At 38.9% G+C, this 25,560-nt stretch overlaps 1 protein-coding gene and 1 non-coding gene across 8 annotated transcripts in view; one reads left to right on the forward strand and one right to left on the reverse strand.

The window, feature by feature from the left end:
- The window catches only part of MSRA (methionine sulfoxide reductase A), a 525,135-nt gene that overhangs the window by 441,016 nt on the left and 58,559 nt on the right, over positions 1–25,560 (reverse strand). The gene's annotated exons all lie outside the window — the stretch shown is intronic.
- TRNAN-GUU (transfer RNA asparagine (anticodon GUU)) lies at positions 22,070–22,142 on the forward strand. The gene has a single exon. It is a non-coding gene; the product is annotated as a tRNA-Asn (tRNA).

The raw sequence follows: 25,560 nt of genomic DNA on the forward strand, positions 1-25,560 counted from the left end.
CAGCCTCCACAAAGACGCCTTGGGAAAATTACGAATTAATATGACTCAACGACGTTCAGATACACTCAAAGACGGCCAAAGTCAGAAACGGCAAAGAACCCAGTAATGCCACATGATCTTGAATATGTTTATGTGAATGCTTTACTATCATTGGAATTAAAACAGAAAATTCTTAAAGATCTCCTGAAGAACACATAGAGAGGAAGACTCTATCTGCTCTCCCCCAATGCACCACAGTCCATGGGAGTGGCCATGACTCACTCCAGCCTGAGGAGCGCTGCCCTTGATGAAAAGACAGCTTGGCAGCATGCCTGCATGCAGACACATCACTCCACATGTGGACAATACAAAAATCCATTCTTCCTGAATGTCTGTAAAGAATATCTGGAATGAAATAGGATTTAAATTCCTCTATCACCATGAAGTTAATAATATATGATTTCCATATCTGAATTTCTCTACTTGTACTTACTCAAACTCTGACATTTTTTAATTATGTATTTATTCTACTTAACAACAACCTTGTGAATTTTAATCAAGTCAGCTAAAGTACTTGCTAATTTACTCAATTCTCTTTTATCATAAATATAACAAATGTCTTTAACCCCGGTATCAAATATTCATTGATTGGTTTAATGCTAAATAGTGTCGGGGGGCAATCCCTAGAGAATATCATTTATTATATCACCCTCTGTTCATTCCTTCTCGGTGGTATCTCTCGTGCTGTCTACTCTTGTGAAACAAATCTATTTTGTAAAGTGACCACTAAACAAAAGTATGAACTCTGAACCAAATTCAAAAAGTGGATTATCCAACAAAATGTGGTATATACATACAAATATTATTCATCCTTTAAAAGGAATGAGATTCTGATACATCATACAACATGGATGAACTTGAGAATATTATGCTAAATGAAAAAAGTCAAACAGTGTATGATTCCACCTACATGAGATATCTGGAATAGGCAAATTCATAGAGACAGAAGATAAAATAGAGGTTACCAGGAGCTCAGGGAAAGGGAAGATAGCAAGTTATTACTTAATGGATACAGTTTCTACTTGGGATGATGAGAAAGTTCCAGAAATGGATAGTAATGATGGTTGTACAGCAATGTGTATGTACTTTGTCACTGAACTGTACACTTAAAAAATGGTTAAAATGGGGCACCTGGGTGGCTCAATTGGTTAGGCATCTGCCTTCAGCTCAGGTCATGATCCCAGGGTCCTGGGATGGAGCCCCAGTCAGGCTCCCTGCTCAGTGGAAAGTCTGCTTCTCCCTCTCTCTTTGCCCCCCTCCCCACTCATGCACACTCTTGCTCTCTCAATAAATAAATAAAAATCTTTTTTTTAAGATTAAAATGGTAATTTTACATTATATATATTTTACCACAATACAAAAAGTAGGTGTCCAAATCAAGGATAATTACAAATGATTTAGTTTCTCCTTCCCCGTACCATACCCTATATGTATCTTATCCATTTATAAAACAAAGTCTAGACAATCATAATACATAACCTACAGAGGGGACAGAGCATTCCAGAATTTAGAAACTGAGAGTGACTAAGAGTTCTAGAGCAATATCTGAAAGTTATGTTCACTAAAGTATCATTTGTGGTTATCCTTAGTGGATGAAGTTTTTCAGTGATTTTTACTTTCTTTGTATTTTGGGATACTACGGACTTCATTCATTGTAAGCATTCATCACTTAACAAAAACAATGTAGTTATTTATATGGTCAATTAATCTTCAACAAAGCAGGAAAGAACATCCAATAGGAAAAGGACAGTCTCTTCAACAAATGATGTTGGGAAAACTGAACAACTACATGAAAAGAAAGAAACTGGACCACTTTCTTACACCATACACAAAAATAAATTCAAAATGGATTAAAGACCTAAATGTGAGACCTGAAATCATAAAAATCCTGGACAAGAACACAACCAGTAACCTCTTTGATATCAACCACAGCAACTTTTTTCTAGGTATGTCTCCTGAGGCAAGGGAAATAAAAGCAAAAAGAGACTACCAGGACTACATCAAAATTAAAAGTTTCTGCACATCAAAGGAAACAACCAATAAAACTAAAAGACAACCTATTGAATGGGAGAAGATATTTACAAATGAATATCTGATAAATAGTATCCAAAATAAAGAACTAATATAATATATATATTTATACATATAAATATATATATATAAAGACAACTCAACACCCAAAAAAACAAATAATCCAGTTTAAAAATGAGAAAAGGACATGAACAGACATTTCTCCAAAGAAGACATACAGATAGGGTGGGAGGATGGGTTAGCCTGGTGATGGGTATTAAAGAGGGCACGTTCTGCATGGAGCACTGGGTGTTATGCACAATGAATCATGGAACACTACATCTAAAACTAATGATGTAATGTATGGGGATTAACATAACAATAAAAATATTTTTAAAAAAAGAAGACAACATACAGATAGCCAACAGATGTGAAAAGATGTTCATCATCACTTACCATCAGGGAAATGCAAATCAAAACTACAATGAGATATCACCTCACACCTGTCAGAATGGATAAAATCAACAACACAAGAAACAACAGGTATTGGCAAGGATGTGCAGAAAAGGGAACACTTGTGCACTGTTGGTGGGAATGCAAACTGGTACAGCCACTGTGAAAAACAGTATAGAGGTTCCTCAGAAAGTTAAAAATAGAAATACCCTATGATCCAGTAATTCTACTACTGGGTATTTACCCAAAGAATATGAAAACACTAATTCAAGGGGATACAGGCACCCTATATTTATAAGAGCATTATTTATAATAGCCAAGATATGAAATTAGCCCAAGTATCCATAGATTGATGAAAGGATAAAGAAGATGTGGTGTAGGGACACCTGGGTGGCTCAGTTGGTTAAGCGGTTGCCTTCAGCTCAGGTCATGATTCCAGGGTCCTGGGATCAAGCCCCACATCGGGATCCTTGCTTGGCAGAGAGCCTGCTTCTCCCTCTACCTGCTCTGCCTGCCACTCTCCCTGCTTGTGCTCTCTCTCTGACAAAAATAAATAAATCTTTAAAAAAAAAAAAAGATGTGGTATATAAATATACAATGGAATATTATTCAGCCGTAAAAAAATTATGAAATCTTGCCATTTGCAACAACATGGATGGAGCTAGGAGTATAAATGCTAAGCGAAAGAAGTCAGTCAAAGAAAAACAAATACCATATGATTTCACTCATATGTGGAATTTAAGAAACAAATCAGCAAGGGAGAAAAAAAGAGAGAGAGAGAGGCAAACCAAGAAACAGACTCTTAATTATAGAGAACTGATAGTTACCAGAGGGGAGGTTGGTGGGGGAATGGAGGGAATAGGTGATGGGGATTAAGGAGTGCACTTGTTGTGATGAGCTCAGGGTGATGTATGGAAGCACCGAATCACTCTATACTGTACACCTGAAACTAACATAATACTATGTTAACTAACTGGAATTCGAATAAAAACTCAAAAAAATATATATATAGTTATTTAACAAAGAAAAGCTGACTAAAACATTGCACAATGGAGTCCATTTTGTCTGTCATCTTCCTCCATTTTATCTGGCTTCAACAACTTTGACCTGAGGCACAACTCCACTCATCAGGCAGTATTTATTAATTTGTTAATTATAAGTTATTAATGATAGGAACCTTGGATTCCTACCCAGGAGATAATCTTCCAAGTATAAAAGTAGCACGATTTCTAGGGTTTTCCTTTCTTTCCTTTTAAAGATGGATAAATACAGAACTTTCCTCCAAAATCTGGCTGAGTTCTGTAGAAAACCTGACCCTTGGTGCCTTTGATTAATCTCAAATCATAAAAGCTGTGGCAAAGGCCTTTTGAAAAGGAATATGGTTGTCTTACTATAAAATGGCCAAAAGACTCTAGTAGCCTAAATAGAGGTTGAAACATTGCTGTAAGTAATAACAGTTATTGGTATCTATTTCTGTGAATGAACTTCCTGTCCTCACTAAAAGATGGCAGAGGTTAAGATACCACATCATCCATTAGATAATACCTTTGTGGATCAATTGATATTTTGAACAACCAAAAATGTTTAGGAGGAAGAACTCTTCTTAGAGACGTTCAGATGACCTTGAAGCCCACAGAATCTATGTATCATTCCGTGTCACTCAATGGTTCCCCCTTTGCCTTCAGGATCAAGTTCAAGCTTGTTAGCCTGGTTGTTGAGGGCCTTTATGACCTGGCCCTGAATGTTCTCCAACCTCAGCTCCCACCATACTCCCTATGCTACTTCCCTCCAGGAACAGTGAGCAGCTCTAGACTGATTACATCACCCCTTAGTACCACTGTACAGGTTATTCCCACTCCTAGAATGTCCCCACTTCTCTCCCCTTTCTGCTTAGCTAACTCCTACTTCCCACTTTTCTAGACTTAGGCCAACTATCCAAGTTCACTTTTCTATTAAAATTTTTATCTGGGCCTCCTTGCTCCTGGCTCCCAGCCCCACCACATCAACCCTTCCAACCCTGTGAGAAATTCTCCAAGACTTACTCACCCAAATGTCCTAGGATCCTGGGCTATACACAGAGTGAGCACACAGTAGATATTTTTGAATGAGTGAATGATGTCAATGAACTAATGACTCTCCACATTAAGAAGAATGACAATTCCCACAGGGTTAGGTTTTCTAACAAGCTGTCCCAAGCAGTACCAGATTCAGATCAAATGAGAGGTGTGAAAAGGCCAGTTCTCCACCCACATCAGGAGTCAGCCCAATGGCCCAACTGTATGCTCTCTCCCAGCAGGGATTTAAAGTTTAACCAGAAAAGAAACACACCTGGCCTGCACAATAGGGAAGTAGGGTGAAGGAGTAAGCAAGTCTCCTGTGCAGTCAAGGACCTGAGAGTCCAGCCCCAGAGGACAGACCTAGCCAGAAAGTTGCCCTCTGCTCTTCAAAGGGAACACCTGGCAGCCTTCATACACTCTAGAATGTTCTGGCACAATTACTGGACTTATCCTCAAGACCTGGAAGACAATCAGGGTAAATAGTCTAAAATCACTAATGACCAAGACATAGCAACAAGTGGTTTGTCAAGTAGATGGAAGTGGTGCCTTACCTCAAGGCCTCTGAGTTCAAATTTTATACTTTCTTTCAATCCTACAATTCAGCATCTCAATTTAATCATAAAGTAAATTATCTTCCAAAATAATAAATGTTCACTACCTTTCTAAATAATAAAATACATTTTCCCAGCACATAAACCAATAGCTTTATTTTTATGCTAGAATGGATGTGAAATTACATGTCATGAATTATTCATGTCATCCAATTTAATTCAATTATTTTTACTGAATTCATATCTAATCCATAAAAATGTTTAACTCAACTGAAAAAAATCATCTCTGCACCCTTGAATAATAGATTTCTTGCAAAATTTCAGGAAAGATAAGCATATATTTGGTATTTGAAATGGCAAGGCATTTTATAATTGTAATGATGAAAATAATTTTAATTATCTAACCATTCTATCTAAATAGAATGTATTCTATTTACTGACTGATGTCTCATAAAGGAAAACTTATTTAATATCAAAGTAGAATCATAAGAGCAAGAAATGAGTCTTAGTTCCAATTATGGCACCAAAGTCACTTTGGGATTTTTCCCCAAGATTCACAAGTATAGCAAGCAGATGCTCCCTTAAATGGGAGCAGATACCTTGCCCAATTAAAAGCATAAATTTTGTGCTTAAAGAAGAGATCTGATTTATCACAAAGAAATCAGAAAGTGGTGTTTGTCTTTCTCTGACTTATTTCACTTAACATAATACCCTCTAGGCCCATCCATGTTGCAAATGGTAAGATTGCACTCTTTTTTATGACTAATATTCCTCTGTGTGTGTGTGTGTGTGTGTGTGTCTCAGATCTTTTTTATTCATTCATCTATTGATGGACATTCAGGTTGCTTCTATATCTTGGCTATTGTAAATAATGCTGCAATTAACATAGGGGTGGATATATCCTTTTGAATTCATGCTTTCATTTTCTTTGGATAAATACCATATGATTCCATTTATTTGTGGAGTTAAAAAAAAGGAATGGACAAACAAAAAAACAGAAACAGACCCATAAATACAGGGAATAAACTGGTGGCTGCCAAAGGGGGGAGGAATGGGCAAAATTGGTGAAGGGGAGTGGGAGGTATAGGCTTCCAGTCATGGAATGAATAAATCATGGGGATGAAACGTACAACACAGGGAATATAGTCAAGAGTATTGTAATAGTGCTGTATGGTGACAGATGGTAGCTACACTTGTGGCGAGCACAGCATAACCTATAGTTGTTTAATCACTATGTTGTACACCTGAAACTAATGTAACATTGTGTGTCAACTATACTTCAACTAAAAAATGTTTTTTAAAAAACAAAACAGAAATCAGAAGCCAAGGATTGTTGTCTTCCAACTTCCTTAGTGAAAAACCCTTTTGGGCTCATGCACCTTACCTACTGACCTCCTTGGAAATGTTCCTGCTTTTGTCCATGTCTTTGCCAACTGTCTCCCCACCTACGAGAATTCTCTGTCCCAAACCCTGGCATTATTCGAGGGTGGTCTCAATGTTCCCAAAGAAAGCATTGGAATCCCCTTGCCTCTAAGTTCATAGATGTCTTCAGTTTCATTGACCTTCACCACCAATGGCATTTTTAAGTGATTAATTTCTTATTATGTTTTTCCAATATGTTTGACTTGATTTTAATGCAAACAACATCTTATTTTTTTGTACTTCTATTTCATGGGTTTGCATAATATATAGAATTAAATGGTGCAAACTTAGTAACAGGCCCAACAGACGCAAAAACATCTGGGAACAAACACAACAGACTCTTGGTAAAGCAAATTACAGAAGTGCAGATACACAAAAAACGTAGCCTACTAGCTGAAAACACTCAGTCTAGCAACATAACAGCAACAGTGGTTACAGGTCTTAGCAAGGCACCTCTTCCAATTAAGAGAGAAAGCTCTTCTTGCTCACACACTGAAAAGTCTATCTCCTTCCTACTTGGTACATTTACAAATTCATTGTTTCCAACCTTAGCAGAGCCCTCGATGTTCCTAAATAATACCTTCACTTATGCCTAATAAGTTCCTCTGCTGGATATTCAAGTTGCTCTTTCAGAACTACTCTCCACTCTTCCCTGGCCTATTTGTGCTCTATATGGACTATGCATTAATGGGCTCCCTTGATCTCTGGCTGCTGGTTGGCTTTGGCTAGTGGGAGACAGTGGCAGGAGCCTGGACAACAGACTGTCTACAAGTATATTCTTCTGGCTCTCCCTCCCTCCAGGCCAGAATTTGGCAATGTTTGTGTTCCTCTACTGAAGGGCACAATTCCTGTGGGGTGATCCTCTCCTACAGCACAGTTCCCTTCTCATAATTGCCCCCTCCTCTTGCCCCTTTGGATCTAGTAGTAGTAAAGCTGTTGCTAGCTCCTGGGTGCTCTACCATCCCTCATTGCTTTCTTTTAGCCATGCTCACCTTTTTAACCAGTGTCTTTGTTCAACTTTCTCCAATTATCCCTCTTGAGTACTTCTGCCAGGACCCTGACTGAGACAGTCCCTTTGTCCACTACACAGAGAGATAATTCTAAGACTCTACTGCTCTCAGTATTCTACTCCAGGCCCAAATTCTGAAAAGTCTTCCATTCGATCCCATCTCTTCTCCTCCCCTAAGACTATTCTTCACTGACAAGCTGGTACTCCCCAAGAATCAAGCACAAGCCTCTATCAGCACTCAACACTTTCATCACACATTTCTTTGAATGTTTTTCTCTCCAAAAGGGCAAGGTTGTGTATTAATCATCTCAGTACCCGAGTGCTTATCAGAGAACCAAAAATATATATAAATACCTTGCCACGATTGCTTTTCCATGCTAGAATAACTCCACACTTCATTTAGTCCAGTTCAAAGCACTCCCAAGTATAGAACTTAATTACTGTTCTCTGAGGTTACAACAGAAAGCACCTTAACCAAATGGCCTTCATTACCTCCTCTAGATACTAAAGATGACTCAATGAAGACTTAGATAACAGGCTCCTATAGTGCCCTATCATCATCTTATTCATCAAAAATCTTTTTCCTTCAACAGACACCCATTCATATTTTTTATGAAGACATGTATTTTACAGACAAATTACATAGCAATATTAAAACATACTGGAAATGATATCCAGGATAATGGATCTCCATTGAGTTAATACTTATAATTCACTATCATGCTCTCAGAGAGTGCTTGTGTAGACACAAACTCTGAATTATAAGGAAGCAGAACAAGAGCCCACACAGATGTATAAGAACTAAAAGTCATACTACAGGTCCTCCACATTCACAGGGCATTCCAGAGGTCTCAGAAATAGAGGGATTCTCCTAAAAGGTCTCTAGAACCTGCCTTTATGAATACTGAGATCTTCCCGGAGGGAGCCAAACCAGGCTGGGCTAAGCCAGAAAAGCCAAGGATTGTTGTCTTCCAATATTCCAGGCACCAATGACTTCTCCCCAAAATAATCCTACATCCCTGCTATTCTAGCACCAGCCCAGAGACCAACTCTGCCACTGAGGAAAGGGAGGGGACTGGATAAGAGTTTCACCAAATGGGTAACAGGGGAGCTGGTTTTAAAGAATGTGAGAAGTTTACCAACTAGTAGAAAAAAAGGGAGGTCAGTCTAAGCAAAGAAAACAGAAAGTGCAAAGGCACAAAGGTAGGGAAGAACACGGAACTTGGGAAAAGGGCAAAAAAATCAAGCACAGCATATGGTGAGGACCTGTAGGAGATGAGGATATCAAGGTGGCTTGGAGTTGGATTGTAAAGAATTTGAGTATTCAGCTGAAGAGTCTGGACTCTAGTGTAGGGAAAATAAGGAGCCACTGAAGGTCTTTGAAAAGAGAAAAGATGATTAGGCCTATAGTATTTCCTCAGTAAGGTTATAAACCACTTGAGGTAAAGATCTGTGTTCTATGATCATTTATGTCATCCAAGGGCCTTTATATATAGTTGGAACCATGATTTACATATTTTTGTTTCCCCTTAGCATTTCCCATAGTTCAATGCACATAGCTAATACTCAATTAATAGCTAATACTCAATACTTTGCTGAATAAATGAATATAAGAGTCATTATTTTAAAGTCTTTCCTATAATCAAGAATGTACACCGCTGACTAATTATACCTGCCAAGGCTATATAGGCAATGAAGTAAAAACATTACTCCAAAGCAGGAGTGAGGAATAAGAAAAGCTAAAACTAATATTCAAGCTCTGCCAACCAACATGAGCCCAGGAGGACAGTTAAAAGCCAGTGAAAATAAAATAACCAGAAACTCACTAAAATCCTGTAAACACCTTTGATTTGGTGTCTGTATCTTTCCTGAGTGATGAAAATTAAGTATCTCCTCAGAGTGATGAAGTACTTTGTATGTTTTCATTTATGTTCAACCTTTGGTATCTTCTGATCAAGATGGAATGTTATATTCATGTGAATTCAAGCAAGAATGTAAGGACCCAGGATTTTCCTTTATCGTGGCAATCAGAGATTCATTCATAACTAAAAATAAGAGTAAATTTAGGTTTTCTCTGACAACACTTCTAACTGGTTCATCAGAGCAAATAGAGTCCAAGTCCAAAGAGAGTCAAAAATTAAAATATTTTAATACTAGCAAGTAACATTCACAACTATCAACAAAAAGCCTGGGTAGTGGGACAGGCACATGTATTGACTGTATTCACCTCATACCACAAATTACTACCCAAATATATAAGACACTTTATTGGATTAACAAAAGACATGGTCTCACCAACTAAGATTCCTTCTAATACCCAGAATATAGAAACTTACATTTCTAGAAATCCAGTCTCTTTTTCCATTCCTAAAGAGAAGAGCCATGAGTTCACACTAATTCAGCACAGAAGAGCCCACACTCCCCTTTGCATGTACATTGCAGCTGGCCAGCATGTGGGGAAAGAGCACTGTGCAGACCCAGCCCAAGGGAAAGCTGTGGACTTTCCAGACTCTCTTTGGTGCTCCTTCTAGGGACTGTCTCCTTTCTTTGCAATCCTTCTCTTCAAATGCCCAGTGTTTTCTCTGGCCCCAGGGAGCCCTCTTCTCTAACCTCTCTCTAGACCTACCCATCCTCCATTCCATCCTTTGTCATTGCTCTTCCCTTGAAGACCAACTTGGGAAATCAATCAACAAAGTAGAGACGCCTAATTAGATGCCTCATAAAGTCCTACACAGGAATTCCAGTGCTGAAAGAGAACTCCTGGGATGCACAAGACAAAAAAATTCCAAGATAGAATTTTAGGCATTATTCAGCCAGAGTTATCTTGGGCAGCTGTGCATATTCAGCACCCTCATATTAGCTCATGAGGTAAACCAACCATTTTGCTAATATCCAAGCCTCTACCTCACATACAGCCCAAACAGAACTTAATCTTGTTTTCAACTCTAAGATGCCTTCTTCCACCTTAGCAGACCTTGCTCCAGGCTCCTTCAGGATCCTAAGCTTGTAACAATAGCATGTTATCACACTATATCAAAATTATTTCTTTGTCTAGCCTCTTGCCCCCAACAATCTGTCAATCCATCTTTGGACTCTGTACCCTAGAACCTAGCACAGTGCTCAGCATACAGTAAGTATGCTTGCCAATCACTGATTGCCAAATGAATACATTTTTACTCAATCTGTGAAATTAAGGAACTATTATTTGGTGCATTCATACTATAATCTATCTGGGGTTTTAAAGTCATTAGTTGCAAGGATGGTTCTCTCCTTCTTTGACACATAGCTGTAAGGCATGTGTCATGACAGCAGAGAGCAAAGCTCCTAATTGGGCAGCACTGGGTCATAGCAGTGGTTCCAGCTATGAATTGACACTTCCTTTCCCTCTAAATTGCCATGGATTATAGATTAAAGAAATGTGCAGGACCTATGGTCAAACCAAACCATAGTGCAGGACCAAAATCCCAAACATGGATCAATCCAAGTGCTCAGCTTCAACACTGCAGCTATTCTGATACTACTATCCCCACAACATGCTGATTAAAAAAAAAAAAAAACAAAAAACAAAAAACAAAAACAAAAACAACAATGTTTTGTTTTAAAAATTGACAGTTTGTATTTTTGTATATTTTCTATTTATCACTTCACTCATTAAAGACGTATTGGCTGTAGGCTATGTTCTGTTCTAACTGTTCTAAATGCCAGGGAAACAGCAGTGACTAAGACAAAATTCCTGTCCCTATGGGACAGGTCCAGATTCCTCAAATTCATCATGCAGATCTATGAGGCTTCCCTAACCATGAAATTGAACTTCTTGTCTTCCCAAGAACTGAATAATCAAATACAGGTTACGGTATCAATCTTTTAGAAAACTCTGTAATGTTTCTGACTACTCCCTCTATCAAATTAAATCTGATTAGTCACTGCATTCATTTCTTAGGGCTGTGATAAAAGACTACCACAAATTTGGTGGCTTAAACACAGAAATTTATTCTCTTGCAGTTCTGGAGGCCAGAAGTCCAAAATCAAGGTATCAGCAGGGCGATGCTCCCCCGGAAGGCTCTAGGGAAGGATTCTTCTTTTCCTGCATACTAGCTTCTGGTGGCTTGGTAATCTTTGCTATACCTCTGTTTATAGCTGCATCACTCCAATCTCTGCCTCCATCTTCACATGGTCCATCTTCCCTGTGTGTCTTTCCATGGTCCGTCTTCTCTGTGTGTCTTCACATGGTCCGTCTTCTCTGTGTGTCTTCCCATGGTCTGTCTTCCCTGTGTGTCTTCACATGGTCTGCCTTCCCTGTGTGTCTTCACATGGTCTGTCTTCCCTATGTGTCTTACCATGGCCTTCTCTGTATCACTGATCTCCCTACCCTCCCACAAAATCTAATCTCCACATGACTGCAAAGTTTCTCTTCCAACGTTGTATGGATATATATTTCTTCATAAGTATTTAATCTATCTCTATTTTACTAGAAGGTGTGGGACAGGGACACAACTTCACTTTCTTAATGTAGTCAACTGTCACGTCGCCATTTATGAAATTATCCATCCTTTCAATTCTGATGACAAAGATGATGACCATCTTTATCTTAAAATAAATTCCCATGTAAACCTGGGTCTACTTTTCCACCAATCCATTGGCTTATTCCATTACTAAAACCACACTGTTCATTAACTTTATAGTGTGTTTTAATAAGTCCTCATCTTTGTTGTTTTAACTAAAAGAGAAATCATTTATTTTTTACTTGATCATGAATACAATACACATGCTTATATTCCATAATTTAATTTGATTCTGGAGGAAGGATCAGGCAGATAAATTTAATAAAACTTTACGAGAACTTCTTTTGAAAATATCTTAGTCATTTAAGTTAGTAAAAAATGTGGTATTTATAATATTATCTTGGGTGTTCTCATGCATTTGTTTCATTTGAACTTTATAACTGTTTTAGCGAATCCTTCAAAAATTTTTCATTGGGATTTTTACTGGATTTATAGTTCATTTGCATATGAGATTTTGAAAGAATTGATACCTTTACAATATTGATTCTTTCATTAACTTAAGGCTTCTCTTATGCCCTTTAGTGAAGTTTTATAGTTCCTTCTTATATGTCCTTTCTTTAATTTCTTAACTCATTCCCTGGCCCATCACTTCATTCAACCATCCACTTGCCATCCTTCTCAAGCATAAGAACTTTCTTTTGCCATGGAGCCTCCTAGAAAAATCCCAAACATGGATCAATCCAAGTGCTCAGCTTCAACATGCATTTACTTGAAATGAGATACCACTTCACACCCACCAGGATGGCTATAAGGAAAAAGATAAAAACAAGTGTCCGCAAGGATATGGAGAAATTAGAACCCTCATATGTCATTGGTGGGTATGTAAAATGCTGCAGCAAATGTAGAAAACAGTTTGGAAGCTCCCCAAAATGTTAAACTTAGGCTGTGATGTGACCTAGCAATTCTACTCCTATGTATAGCTCCAAGATACCTGAAAATGTATGTCCACATAAAGACCCGTCCATGAATCTTCACAGCAGCATTATTCATGAGAGCCATAAAGTGGAAACAACACAAAATGTCCATCAATTCATGAATGGGTAAACAAAATGTGACATATCCATTCAACGGAATATTCACCCATAAAACGAAATGAAGTACTGATACATGCTGTGATATGGATGAACCTTGAAAACATTATGCTAAGCAAAAGAAGCCAGATACCAAAGGCCACCTATCGTATGACTCCATTTAAATGCAAGGTCCAGAATAGACAAATCAAAAGACACAGGAAGTAGATTAGTGGTTGCCAAGAGCTGAGGGGAGGGAAGAATGAATAGTGTCTGCTAAGGGGTACAGAGTTTCTTTCTAGGCTAACGGAAATGATTTGTAATTAGACAGTGATGATGGCTGCACCATTTTGTTAATACACTAAAAGCCACTGAATTGTACGCTGTAAAATGGAGAATTTTATAGACTGTGAATTATATCTCAATAAAATAACTTTTAAAATAATTTTTCAAAAAACATGCAAACACATGAGCTAGCTGCTAAGGGCTTCTAGAGAGAATCACCTACACTCACAGACTGTTGCCCCTATAAACTCATAGTCTTCTACCTTGCATGTTTTTCTAGTCAGTTCTCTTTCATTCTCTTCTTAATGGCCAGTGCACATTTTATTATCTACTTTACTCAAACCTCTAACCCTGCCATCTCCCATTCACTTTCAGCAGATAACATCATCTCAAAGAAAACTTTCCCACTTACCACCACCAAACCTATAAACCTCGCTTTTTGCGCCAATCCCCTCTTCCTACCTTCTTACAGGGATGAGCTGTTTCTCCTCCTCTTTCAAGCTAATCCCTATGCTCTGTATTCCAGTCCTCCAAAGAATATGCCTCCCTCCCTTCTTCTGTATCTTCAACCTTAACCTCCCCCTCAGCACTTGCTCAAGTCCATCCTACATAAACAAGCAAGCAAGCAAACAAAAACCCAGGGTGATATCATCACGATAGCAACCTAAGTCATTCCCAACTTCAGTCCCTCTCACAAGACCTACTAACAATTATCCATAAACAAGATACCATTGTGAGAATCCCACAACGTTGGGGTAAGGCTTAAGCACCCCAGTGAGCCACAGAGACCAAAAAGGACTACATTAGAAGGATAAGAGGAAGGACTACACTCTAACCACATCACCCCTCCTGCAGACTGGCACAGTGCTGCACCAAGAGCGCCCCCTGGACCTACAGTTTCTCCCATGGAAAAGCAGAGTCCAAGGTGGACATCCAGCTACCCCAGTATTACAGGATGCTTCCTGGGAGGCCCACTCAGATCTCCCCTCATAGAGATCACTACGGAAACCTGCAGGGTTTGACCAACAGGGATCAGAGAGAGATGGCACAGGAAGCAGGGCTTATAGCAACCAGTCCTGAGATTGTGGGAAACCACATCCTTGCTTGCAGGGGCACTGGAGCATAGATCCCAGCCAGTGGCTCTGTCCATCTGCAAAGCTGAGCCAGTGGCTCCATCTGGCCATAGAGCTTGGTTGGCAATTGTACCTGATCTGGGTCACCAGACAAGCCATACTGGTTGTAGAGCCTGTATTATGAGGCTGCCCAGACACGGAAGCAAATTTGCAGCCCTGCCCAACTACTGAGTATAGCCTCCATTCTTGGCCTGACTAGTAGGCCTCACCAGAGAACCCACTCCACCACAAAGCTCATCCTATAGCCCAGATTAGGCAGGGTTTGGCAGGGAACCAGGCTATCAATCTGGCTCAACTGTTAAGTACAGCCTCTGACCTCCAACAACCAGAGAGCCTAAAGTGACTCAAGGAAGCCCGTGGAGCCCAGCTTATGGTACTGCCTGGCCACAGAACCAAGCCTATAGCCCTAGTCAACTGCTTAACATAGCCCATGGCCTCACCTAGACAGGGAGTCCAGCCAGAGACCCTGCATAATCTCAGAGCATAGCCTGCAGCCCAACTCAACAAAGGAGCCTGGACAGTTTCCCCTCCTTGACTGTGGAGCCCAGTCTCTAGACCCACCCAACTTCGGGATAGAGCTGAAGGCCCCTCCAATCAAAGAGCTCAGCCAGTGACCTTGCCAAACAGCAGAGCATGGCCAACAACCTACCTGACCTACCCTGCCAGGGAACAAAGTCTGTGACCTTGCTCAACCAGAGGTGACTGCAGAGTCTAGCCAGTTATCTCACCTGACCGCAGCCAGCAGCTCTGCCAGATCAAGAAGCCACCCAGTGCAAAGGCCAGCCAACAGGCCCACCCAACCACTTAGCCCAGCTAGTGTCACCCCTCCCAACGTCAGAACATAGGCAGAGACCCCAACAGCAAGCTCTGCCTGCTACGAACATAAGTTACCAGCTGACCTGTCCAGTACCCCAAGCTGAGCTGACTGGTGAAGGCCTTACCCTGCTGAAGCAAACCTGTAAAGTCTGAAAGTGGAGACTACTTATTCAAACATGCAATTCCAATAGAAGGAATCAAGGATCACAAAGAATCATACAAACATGATACTACCAAAGGAAACTAATAAAGCTCCAATAACTGACCCTAAAGAAATGGAGACGTATGAACTGTCTACCAAAGATTTCAGAATAATGCTCTTTAAAAAGAGAGAGAGAGACAAATCAAGAAACAGACTCTTAAATATAGAGAACAAACTGATGGTTACCAGAGGGGAGGTGGGTGGGGGATGGGTGAAATAGGTGAAGGGAATTAAGAGTACACTTATCGGGCGCCTGGGTGGCTCAGTTGGTTGAGCGGCTGCCTTCGGCTCAGGTCATGATCCTGGAGTCCCTGGATCGAGTCCCACATCGGGCTCCCTGCTCGGCAGGGAGTCTGCTTTGCCCTCTGACCCTATCCCCTCTCATGTGTTCTCTCTCATTCTCTCTCTCTCAAATAAATAAATAAAATCTTTAAAAAATAAAAAAAATAAAAAAGAGTACACTTATCATGATGAACACTGAATAATACATAGAATTGCTGAATCACTATATTGTACACCTGAAACTAATATAACACTGTATGTTAACTATACTGGAATTAAAATTTAAAAACTTAAATAAACAGAATAGTCCTCTTAAAGAAGTTCAGTGAACTACAAGAACACACAGACAACTAAATGAAGTTAGGAAAACAACACATGAACAAAATGAGAAGTTCAACAAAGAAATAGAAACCATAAAAAAATTTAAAAAACAGAAATCCTAGAGCTGAATAATACAGTGACTGAATTAAAGAATTCAATAGAAAGCTTCAATGTCAGACTCAACCAGGTAGAATAAAGAATTAATGAACTGAAAGATAGGTCACTGGAAATTATCCAGTCAGAGAGGCAAAAAGAAAAAGGAATGAAAAAGAGTGAGGAAAGCCTATAGGTCTTAGAGATACCATCAAAAGAAACAATATACACATTATGAGAATCCAGAAGGCAAAAAGGAAGTGAAAGGGACAGAAAGCCTATTTAAAGCAATAATGGCTGAAAATTTCCCAAACTCAGGGAGAGAAATAGACATCCAGATTCATGAGGCCCAAAGGACCCCAAATTTATTGAACTGAAAAGGGCTACAACTAGACACATCCTAATTAAATTGTCAGAAGTCAAAAATGAAGAGAGAATTTTAAAAGCAGCAAGAGAAAAGTGACTTTTCATATTCAAGGGAGCTCCAATAAGACTATAAGCAGATTTCTCAACAAAAACTTTACAGGTCAGAAGACAGTGAAATGATATATTCAAAATTTTGAAAGGAAAAAAAAAAAAAAACCATCAACCAAAGCCATCCTTCAGAAACGAAGGAGAGGGGCGCCTGGGTGGCTCAGTTGTTAAGCGTCTGCCTTCGGCTCAGGTCATGATCCCAGGGTCCTGGGATCGAGCCCCGCATCAGGCTCCCTGTTCGGTGGGAAGCCTGCTTCTTTCTCCCTCTCCCACTCCCCCTGCTTGTGTTCCCTCTCCCGCTGTCTCTCTCTGTCAAATAAATAAATAAAATCTTTAAAAAAAAAAAAAAAGAAAGAAATGAAAGAGAGATACTTTGCCAAACCAACAAAAGCTAAGGGAGTTCATCACTACCAGACCTGCCTTTCAGGAAATGCGATACAGTATTCTGCATATGGAAATAATATGCTAATTAACATTGTAAAAAAACATAGGAATGTGTACAATTTACTGGTAAAGGTAAATACATGGTCAAAGTCACATTCCTTAATATTATAATGCTTGTATGTAATTCACTTACAGCTCTAGTTTAAAAGTTAAAATCCAAACATATTAAAAATAACCACAAGTACATTAATTTGTTATTGGATACACACTACAAGAGATGGAAAATGGTAACATCAATAACCTAAAATGTGAGGGGGTGGAGGAAGAAATATAAGTATAATGATTCTGTATGCCATTGAAGTTAACTTATCAGATTAAAATAGGATGTTATATTTTATGTAAGCCTCATGATATTCACAAAGGAAAACCCTATAGCAGATACTCAAAAGAATATGACAAAGGAGTCAAGCATACAGCCACAAAAAGTCATCAAAACAGAAAGGAGCACAGCAAGAGAGGAAGCAAGGAACAAAGGATCTACAAAACAGTCAAAAAACAGTAAAATGGCAATAGAAGGAATCAAGGATCACAAAGAATCATACAAACATGATACTACCAAATTCCTTACCTATCAATAATTACTTTAAATGCAAATGGATCAAATTCTCCAGTCAAAAGACTGGAGTCAAAAGAATGGCTGAATGGATTAAAAAAAAAAACAAAAAAAACACCAATGATATTGCTGCCTACAAGAGACTCACTTTAAGGACATACATACTGAGAGCAAAGGGATGGAATTGTGGGATATTTCAAACAAATAATAACCAAAAGAAACAGTGATAGCTATACTTATATAGACAAATAGATTTTAAGCTAAAAATGGTAAAAAGAGACAAAGAAGTCATTATATAATGATAAGATCAATCCGTCAAGAAAATATAACAATTGTAAATATTTACACACACAACATCAAAGCACCTAATTATATAAAGCAAATACTAACAGAAGTAAAAGGAGAAATAAACAGCAATACAATAATAATTGGGGGTTTTAATACCCCACTCTTAACAATGGACAGAGAATCAATAAGGAAGCTGAAGGTTTGAACAATGTTATACACCAAATGTATCTAACAGACACATACAGAACATTCCACCCAACAATAGCGAATACACATTCTTCTCAAGCATACATGGAACATTTTCTAGGATAGATCATATGTTAGGCCCCAAAACAAGTCTCAACATTCTCAAGAAGACAAAAATTATATCTAGTATCTTTTCTGGCCACAGTGGTATATGAAACTAAAAATCAGTCACAGGAGGAAAGTTGGAAAACTCAAAAATATATGGCATTAGACACATATTCTAAAGAATGAAACTGGATTCGTATACTACTCACAAAAACTAACTTGAAATGGACTAAAGACTAAATTTAAGACCTATAACCATATAAATCTAGAGGAAAACAGGGAAAAGCTCTTTGACATTGGTCTTGGCAATGATTTTCTGGATATGACACCAAAGCACAAGCAACAGAAGCAAAAATAAATAAATGGTACTACATCAAACTAAAAAGCTTCTGCACAGCAAAGGAAACCATCAACAAAATGAAAAGCGTACCCATGGAATGGGAGAAAACATTTGCAAATCACGTATTTGGTAAGGGGTGAGTATCCAAAAGAACTCATACAACAGCATAAATAAATAAATGATGAATAAATAAACAACTTTATTTTTAAAATAGACATCTTTCCAAAGAAGATATACAAACGGCCAACAGGTCTGAAAAGGTGCTCAATATCACTAATCATCACATAAATGAATGAAAACCACAGTGAGATACCACTTTGCATCTGTCATGAAAAAGACAAGTGATAACAAGTGTTGATGAGAATGTGGAGAAAAGGGAACCCTTGTGCATTGTTGGTGGGAACGTAAGCTGGTGCAGCCACCGTGGAAAACAATATGAAGGCTCCTCAAAAAAAATAAAAATAGAACTACCATATGATCCAGCAATGCCACTTCTGAGTATATATCTGAAGGAAAGGAAATCACTATCTCAAAGAGATATCTGTACCCCCATGTTTACTGTAGTACTGTTTACAATAGCCAAGATATGGAAATAACCTTAGTGTCCATCTACGAATGAATGGATAAAGAAAATGTTATATATCTATCTCACAAAGGAATATTATTCAGCCATTTAAAAAAAAGGCAGGGTGCCTGAGTGGCCCAGTTGTCTGAGTGTCTGACTCTTGGTATCGGCTCAAGTCATGATCTTAGGGTCGTGGGATCCAGCCCCGCATCGGGCTTTGCGTTAGGCATGGAGTCTGCTTCAGATTCTCTCTCCCTCTCCCGCTGCCCTTCCCGCTCATGCTCTCTCTCTCTAAAATAAATAAATAAATCTTTAAAAATAAATAAATAAATAAGGAAATTCTGCCACTTACAACAACATAGATGGACCTTGAGGGCATTATGCCAAGTGAAATAAATCAGACAGAGAGAGACAAAGTCTGTATGATCTCACTTACATGTAGAATCTAAAAATGAAAAAACCAAACTCATAGCAACAAAGAGCAAACTAGTAGTTGCAGCAGGGGGCATCAGGGAGAGTTGAAAGGACAAAGATGATCAAAGAGTACAAATTTCCAGTTTTAAAGTGAGTAAGTTCTGGGGATGTAATGTGCACCATGATTATAGTGTACAATACTGTATTGTATATTTGAAAGTTGCTAAGATAGTAAAACTTAAAAGTTTTCACCACAAAAAAAATGGTAACTATGTGAGGTGATGAAAGTGTGAACTAGCCTTATATGTGTTAACTAACACGTATCAAATCATCACTTTGTACATCTTAAATTGATACATTATATGTCAATTATTTCTCAATAGAGCTGTTAAAAAAAAAAAAAAAAAAAACCTGTCCTCATCAATGCCATACCTTCTGCATTATTAGTCAGCTCAGGATGCTATAACAAATACACCACAGACTGGGTGGCTTCAGTTGACAACAAACATTGATTTCTCACAGTTCCGGAGGCTGTAAAATCCAAGATCAAGGTGCTGGTTGATCTGGTGTCTGGCAAGACTATCCTAGTTTTCTGATAGCTTTTTGTTGTATCCTCACGTTGTGGAACCAGAGAAAGAGGAAGCCAGCTCTCTGGTGTCTCTTCTGATAAGGGCACTAATCCCACTCATAAGGGTTCTACCCTCATGACCTAATTACCTCCCAAAGGCCCCTTCCTCTAATACCATCACACTGGGATTTGGCTTCCACAAAGGAATTTCAGGGGGACACAAACATTCAGTCCACAGCACCTGCCAAGTCCAACCCAACCCAGGTCCTGCCTTCTTTGCCAGTTGTCATCTGCATCTCCACCTCCTGTCTTCCAGCACATTCACCCAACAGATATTTAGTGAGCACCTACTAGGTGAAGACACAGTTCTCCACTCTTAGGATACCAGAGCAAGCAAGAACAAGGTTCTTGTGCCATTCCTATGTTCTAGGTGATGGGAGTAGAGACAATAAACAAGTAACAAACAGATGAGACCACTAGAGAGTGACCTTGTTGTGAATAAAATAAAACAGAGTGATGGGAAAAGAGTGACTGGTGGGGGCGAGGGGCTGCTTTAGATGGGGTGTTCAGGAATGACCTCTCTGAAAAGGACACCTGAGCTGAGACCTGAGTAATTATAGGAGCCAGCCATAAAAGTTCAAGGCTTCCCAGACAGAGGGAATGGCACCACCAGAAGGCAGTAATGAACTTGGCAAGTCTGAAGAATAGAAAAACTTGCCCGGTCTTCCAAAGTTAGGACAGCCCCAACTATACGATAGTTCCCATAACACTCTGTGTTTTCTCCATCATGGACTTTATAACACTATACTAGAATTGCATTTAATTGGAATTTAATTAAGTAATTACTTAATAATTTAATGTAATGTTATTTATTTAATAATTTAGAAATTAACTGCATTTAATTTAATTAATTAACTTAATGTAATTGGAATTGCATTTAATTGAATGTCTTCCCCAACACACTAAGTTTTGCAAGACAGGGAGCTTAACATATATGATAGACACTCAATAAGTATCTTTTCATGAACTTCCCAGGTAGTTATAACTGAAAATAACGTTGTTTCTTTTCCAATATTTGTATTTCTTTCTTTATATTGTTTATGGCATTGGCTGAAATTTCTAACACAAGGTTGAATAACTATGAAGACACCAAGCATTTTATCTGGTCATGACTTTAATATGAATGCTTTTTTTTCCACCAAGTCAAGTGATATTGCTAATGGCTTTTCATAGATACTCGATTGTGTGAGGAAAGTCACCTTCTACTTCTCATTTACAAAGAGCTTTTTGTCTCCTCATTTTTAGGAAAAAGTAGACATTGGATTAAATCAAATGGTTGTGAGTAACTATCAGGATGACCATACAGAGTTTCCCCTCTAATGAACTGACAGGACTCATTACAACACTAGCTATCCTAATACTGAACTATCCTTGTGTTTCTGGAGTAAACTCTACCTGATTATGGCAAATTATTCTTTTAAGATAAGGAGGTGGTCTCAGAATGTTGATAAAACCTGGGACTTGGGTGTCAGAACAGACTAATGGATTAAAGAACAAACAAAATGCAAATAAAGAAGAAGAAATCTACTCAGATAAATAAATGAACCTAAGAACTGAGTCTTTGAAAATAATAAAGTATTATTAAATTATAAAGCCTGTTCCCCCCACTGTATTGAGGACAGAGATCTGAACGTTTTGCTTTCCACTGTATCCCCAGTTCTCAGGATAGCACCTAGCATATGGAAAACATTCAAAAAATATCTGTTAAATGAGTACTACTTAAAGTAAATTAAGTAAGGCTGAATCTACATGAGGCAACTATTTGAGAGATAGTATTAATCTAAGATAGCTTGAGGATTTGACATATTTAATAGAGATTTGGGGAGTGCCTGGTTGGCTCAATCAGTAGAGCGTGCGACTGTTAATCTCAAGGTCATAAGTTCGAGCCTTATGTTGGGCATAGAGCCTACTTAAAATAAAAAATAATACTAAAGTAAAATAATAAAGATTTGAGAGACCTGCATTCTAGAGCCACCCAAATGTGGCAGTTAGGTGAGGCCCATTAGGAGGCTGGAGGAAACACTGCCACTCTTGTGGCATAATAGCTTTTGAAACAATGGTGGCCACAACATGGAATAAAAGCTTCTGCCTCACTCCATTCAACAAACATTTACTGAGTACCTACCTTGTGCCAGGTACTTCTGGAGAGACTAAACATTCCCACATTAAGATACTTCCATCCTCAGTCATACACCCTTTTCCCTTGGAAATGACACATGATATGCTAAAGGTATGCCAAAAAAAAAATTACCAAGAAACCTGTCTGATGGTCCCTCCCTATGATGATTCTGCTTGCTACAGGAGAAGAGATGGATGAATCATAAATGGAGTTAACCTGGGAATCTATTTTATATATTTTGAGGACCTAGCATCCCATTGTTTTCGCTTTTACAAAGTATTTAAAAGGAGACAAGATTAAGTGGCCCTGTGAGAGAAAACTATACAGTGGTACAGCATTGCAATGAGGGAAGGAGCCAGGATGAGGTGGAATGATTTATGTTCACAGGCCACATAAGCATTCCAGATGGCCCCAAATTGGTCATTCAGCACCTATTCGACATCATTCACCGTACATTGACACACCATGATCACACAGCCTTGTAGCGAGTGCCAAGGCATGACAGAAGCTCGGTCCAGATGATCAAAGTGAATCCATCACAGCCCAGAAGCATTCTGCCTGTCTCTGGATATAAGAGAAACTCTGTTGTCCTATGGGGGTCTAAGATGCTCTATGTAGTCAAATCGAGCAAATAAGAAATTTTCAGACTTGCTTGACCTCTAGACCTCTAACTAGGACAGTGATGATCTGGCTTTTCCTAGCACTTGTCAGACTGCACCTAGATAAAATGTTGTTCCACATTCTGCATGTCCCTCTGTAGTACAGAAGTAGCTAAATTAGAGCGGGTTAGAGGAAAGCCAGGCAACTAACTCATGTCATATATAAATGGTTGAATACAGAAGGGATATTTTTCAAATATGTGAAAGGCTGCCACATATCAGAATTAGATTTTGTTCTGTGTGACCCCAAAAAGGTACAAGGAGGATCAGCACATGAAAGTAATAGGAAGAAAGATCACAGCATCACAGCTCTATAGAATAACCTACCAAAGATAGCACAGGTCAGCCAGCCTTGGCGAAAGTGAGATCTCTATTGTGAAAACCAAGACAGTCACTTGACAGATTCTGCAAAGGAGACAGAAGGATCAGAGGAGGTGATTTTCCTGGATAATATTTAAGTTATTGTCCAAATATGAGAGCCCATTTTAAAAAGCACAGCAAACAACTAAAGAGAATCTTCAAATGCACTCATCAGACAATGACATGGGGGAACAGTGGTGGTTTTCATTTATGCTATTTCTCCTAACTAAACTGTTCCCATTTCTAGCCAGCAGTGACTTATTTGAATCTCTCTTGGCTGCTGGAGACACCCCTGATATGAATCTTAGTGGGCAAGAAGATGGGAAAAGAGGCTAGAGAGCAAGCCACAAATCTGGACACTCCACATCTATGAAAAAAATCACCCAGGAATGATTAAGAATTGAGCAAAATAAAATGGGGGGTGGCGGAGCTTGCTTCTAATAAAATCTGTACTTAAAAACCGGAAGAATTTCTGCAACTCAGAAGTACCCTTGTAACAATGAAATCTTGTTTTACTCCAAACAAACAAACAAAAAAAATACTGAAATAGGCCAAATCTTGCTTGTTTCAAACCCAGCTTCCAATAGATATTAACTAAGTAATTTTGATGGTGCTAGAGGGAACAGAGTGGGGCCTAAATTGTGGGCCTCGATGACAGCAATGTCATAAAACTGGACAGGAGCTTAGTAAATGTCTGTTGGATGCATGAATCACTCAATGAGTCAGTCAGCCTTGGCCTCACATCTGAGAGCCAGGGATTAACTGAAATCTAGGCTCTTGGGAATAAGAGATGATAGAACCTACTAAGAGCAAATGTGCTAAACAGAACATACCTATAAATATGTTGAAGTCAGAGATTATGGTAACCTATCTTTCACTGGCTAGTGATGGTAAAATCCAGAGCTAAGTAAGGTCACATTCAGACTGGTTTTGGACTGCATGCTACCATTTCATCACTCTCCTGGACAATTCAACCATCGGTGGAAAAAGAAGGCAAATAAACCTCATGAAATTAATGACTTCAGCTCCTCGTTTCAGTTCTTCACAATATATACTGAACTACTATCAGAGACAAACTGTTCTTGAAAAATAGCATGATATATTTTCAAAATGTGTAAATTCAAATGCTAAAAGCACATCATAAGGAAAAAGAAAGCATGAATACACTTCAGCATTTTAGTACTCCAAATATTAATTTAAATAACATTAAAATTAGGTGCTAGGAAGAGAAGGGTTAAAACTGATATACTGTCTGATGTCGAATTGTCTGATGTCTCTGGTTCCTTTGCCAGAGTATTTATTTTAAAGTCAGGCACTACATGCATTGTATCTCCTGGTCTTCATTTGTCTTTTGCTATGCTCAACAATTTTAATGCCAAGAGGAAGAAACTAAGTAAGAAAGGGAATGTGCTGGTCTGAACCTGGAGAGCTGATCTAACTGAACTGAAAAAATTAAAACCCTTCTCCATCTGTTCAGTACACCTGCTGATGGAGCACTACCACAGGTAGGGAGGAAATCCATCAGAGACCAGTTATAAATAGATTTTTATTTCATCTGCTAAAAGCTTGGCAGCCAAGGTGGGAGGGCTGCCCACCCTGGCAGCCAGGCAAAAGCTCTGAGCTGCTTTTGTGTTTAGGTGAAAGGAATAAGGAGACAGAAACCAACAACAACAAAATAAAGTAAATTTCCCAATAACTCATTTGACAAACAACCAGCAGTCATTAAGTTTGCTTAAAACGTGTCACGCGTTTCTGAGATGTGCTGGGGAGATAAAAGATCAGTCACACCCCCTTGTGAGGATGGTACAGAAATCTGATGCGAAACAGACATGTCCACCCATCAGTTCTGTATACAAAGTTTGTATGTTCCAACTTCCCTTGTGACATTCATAAAATTAAATCAAGAGGGCGGAGCATATTGATAGCATGATACTGTCAACTTTATTGACATGCCGTATCTTTCTGAGGATAAGGTCAATGGAGATCCTAAATGTACCAAAATGTAAACTGAAATCAAATGTTTTCATGGAAAAGAGAAACCAGCAGGCCCAATCCATGAACTATCCGTCTATGGTGAGACCATGAGTGGTTAGAAGCATTAGGATCCCTCCTTGTACGTGTAAGTCAGAGACAGGAACTCCTTGTCACACCCCCTTCAGCCTCTAGAATGGCACCTCACA

This window comes from Mirounga angustirostris, unplaced genomic scaffold (assembly GCF_029215605.1).
Source record: "Mirounga angustirostris isolate CCGP_5_RB_7025 unplaced genomic scaffold, mMirAng1.0.hap1 SCAF_2, whole genome shotgun sequence".
Lineage (NCBI taxonomy): Eukaryota > Metazoa > Chordata > Mammalia > Carnivora > Phocidae > Mirounga > Mirounga angustirostris.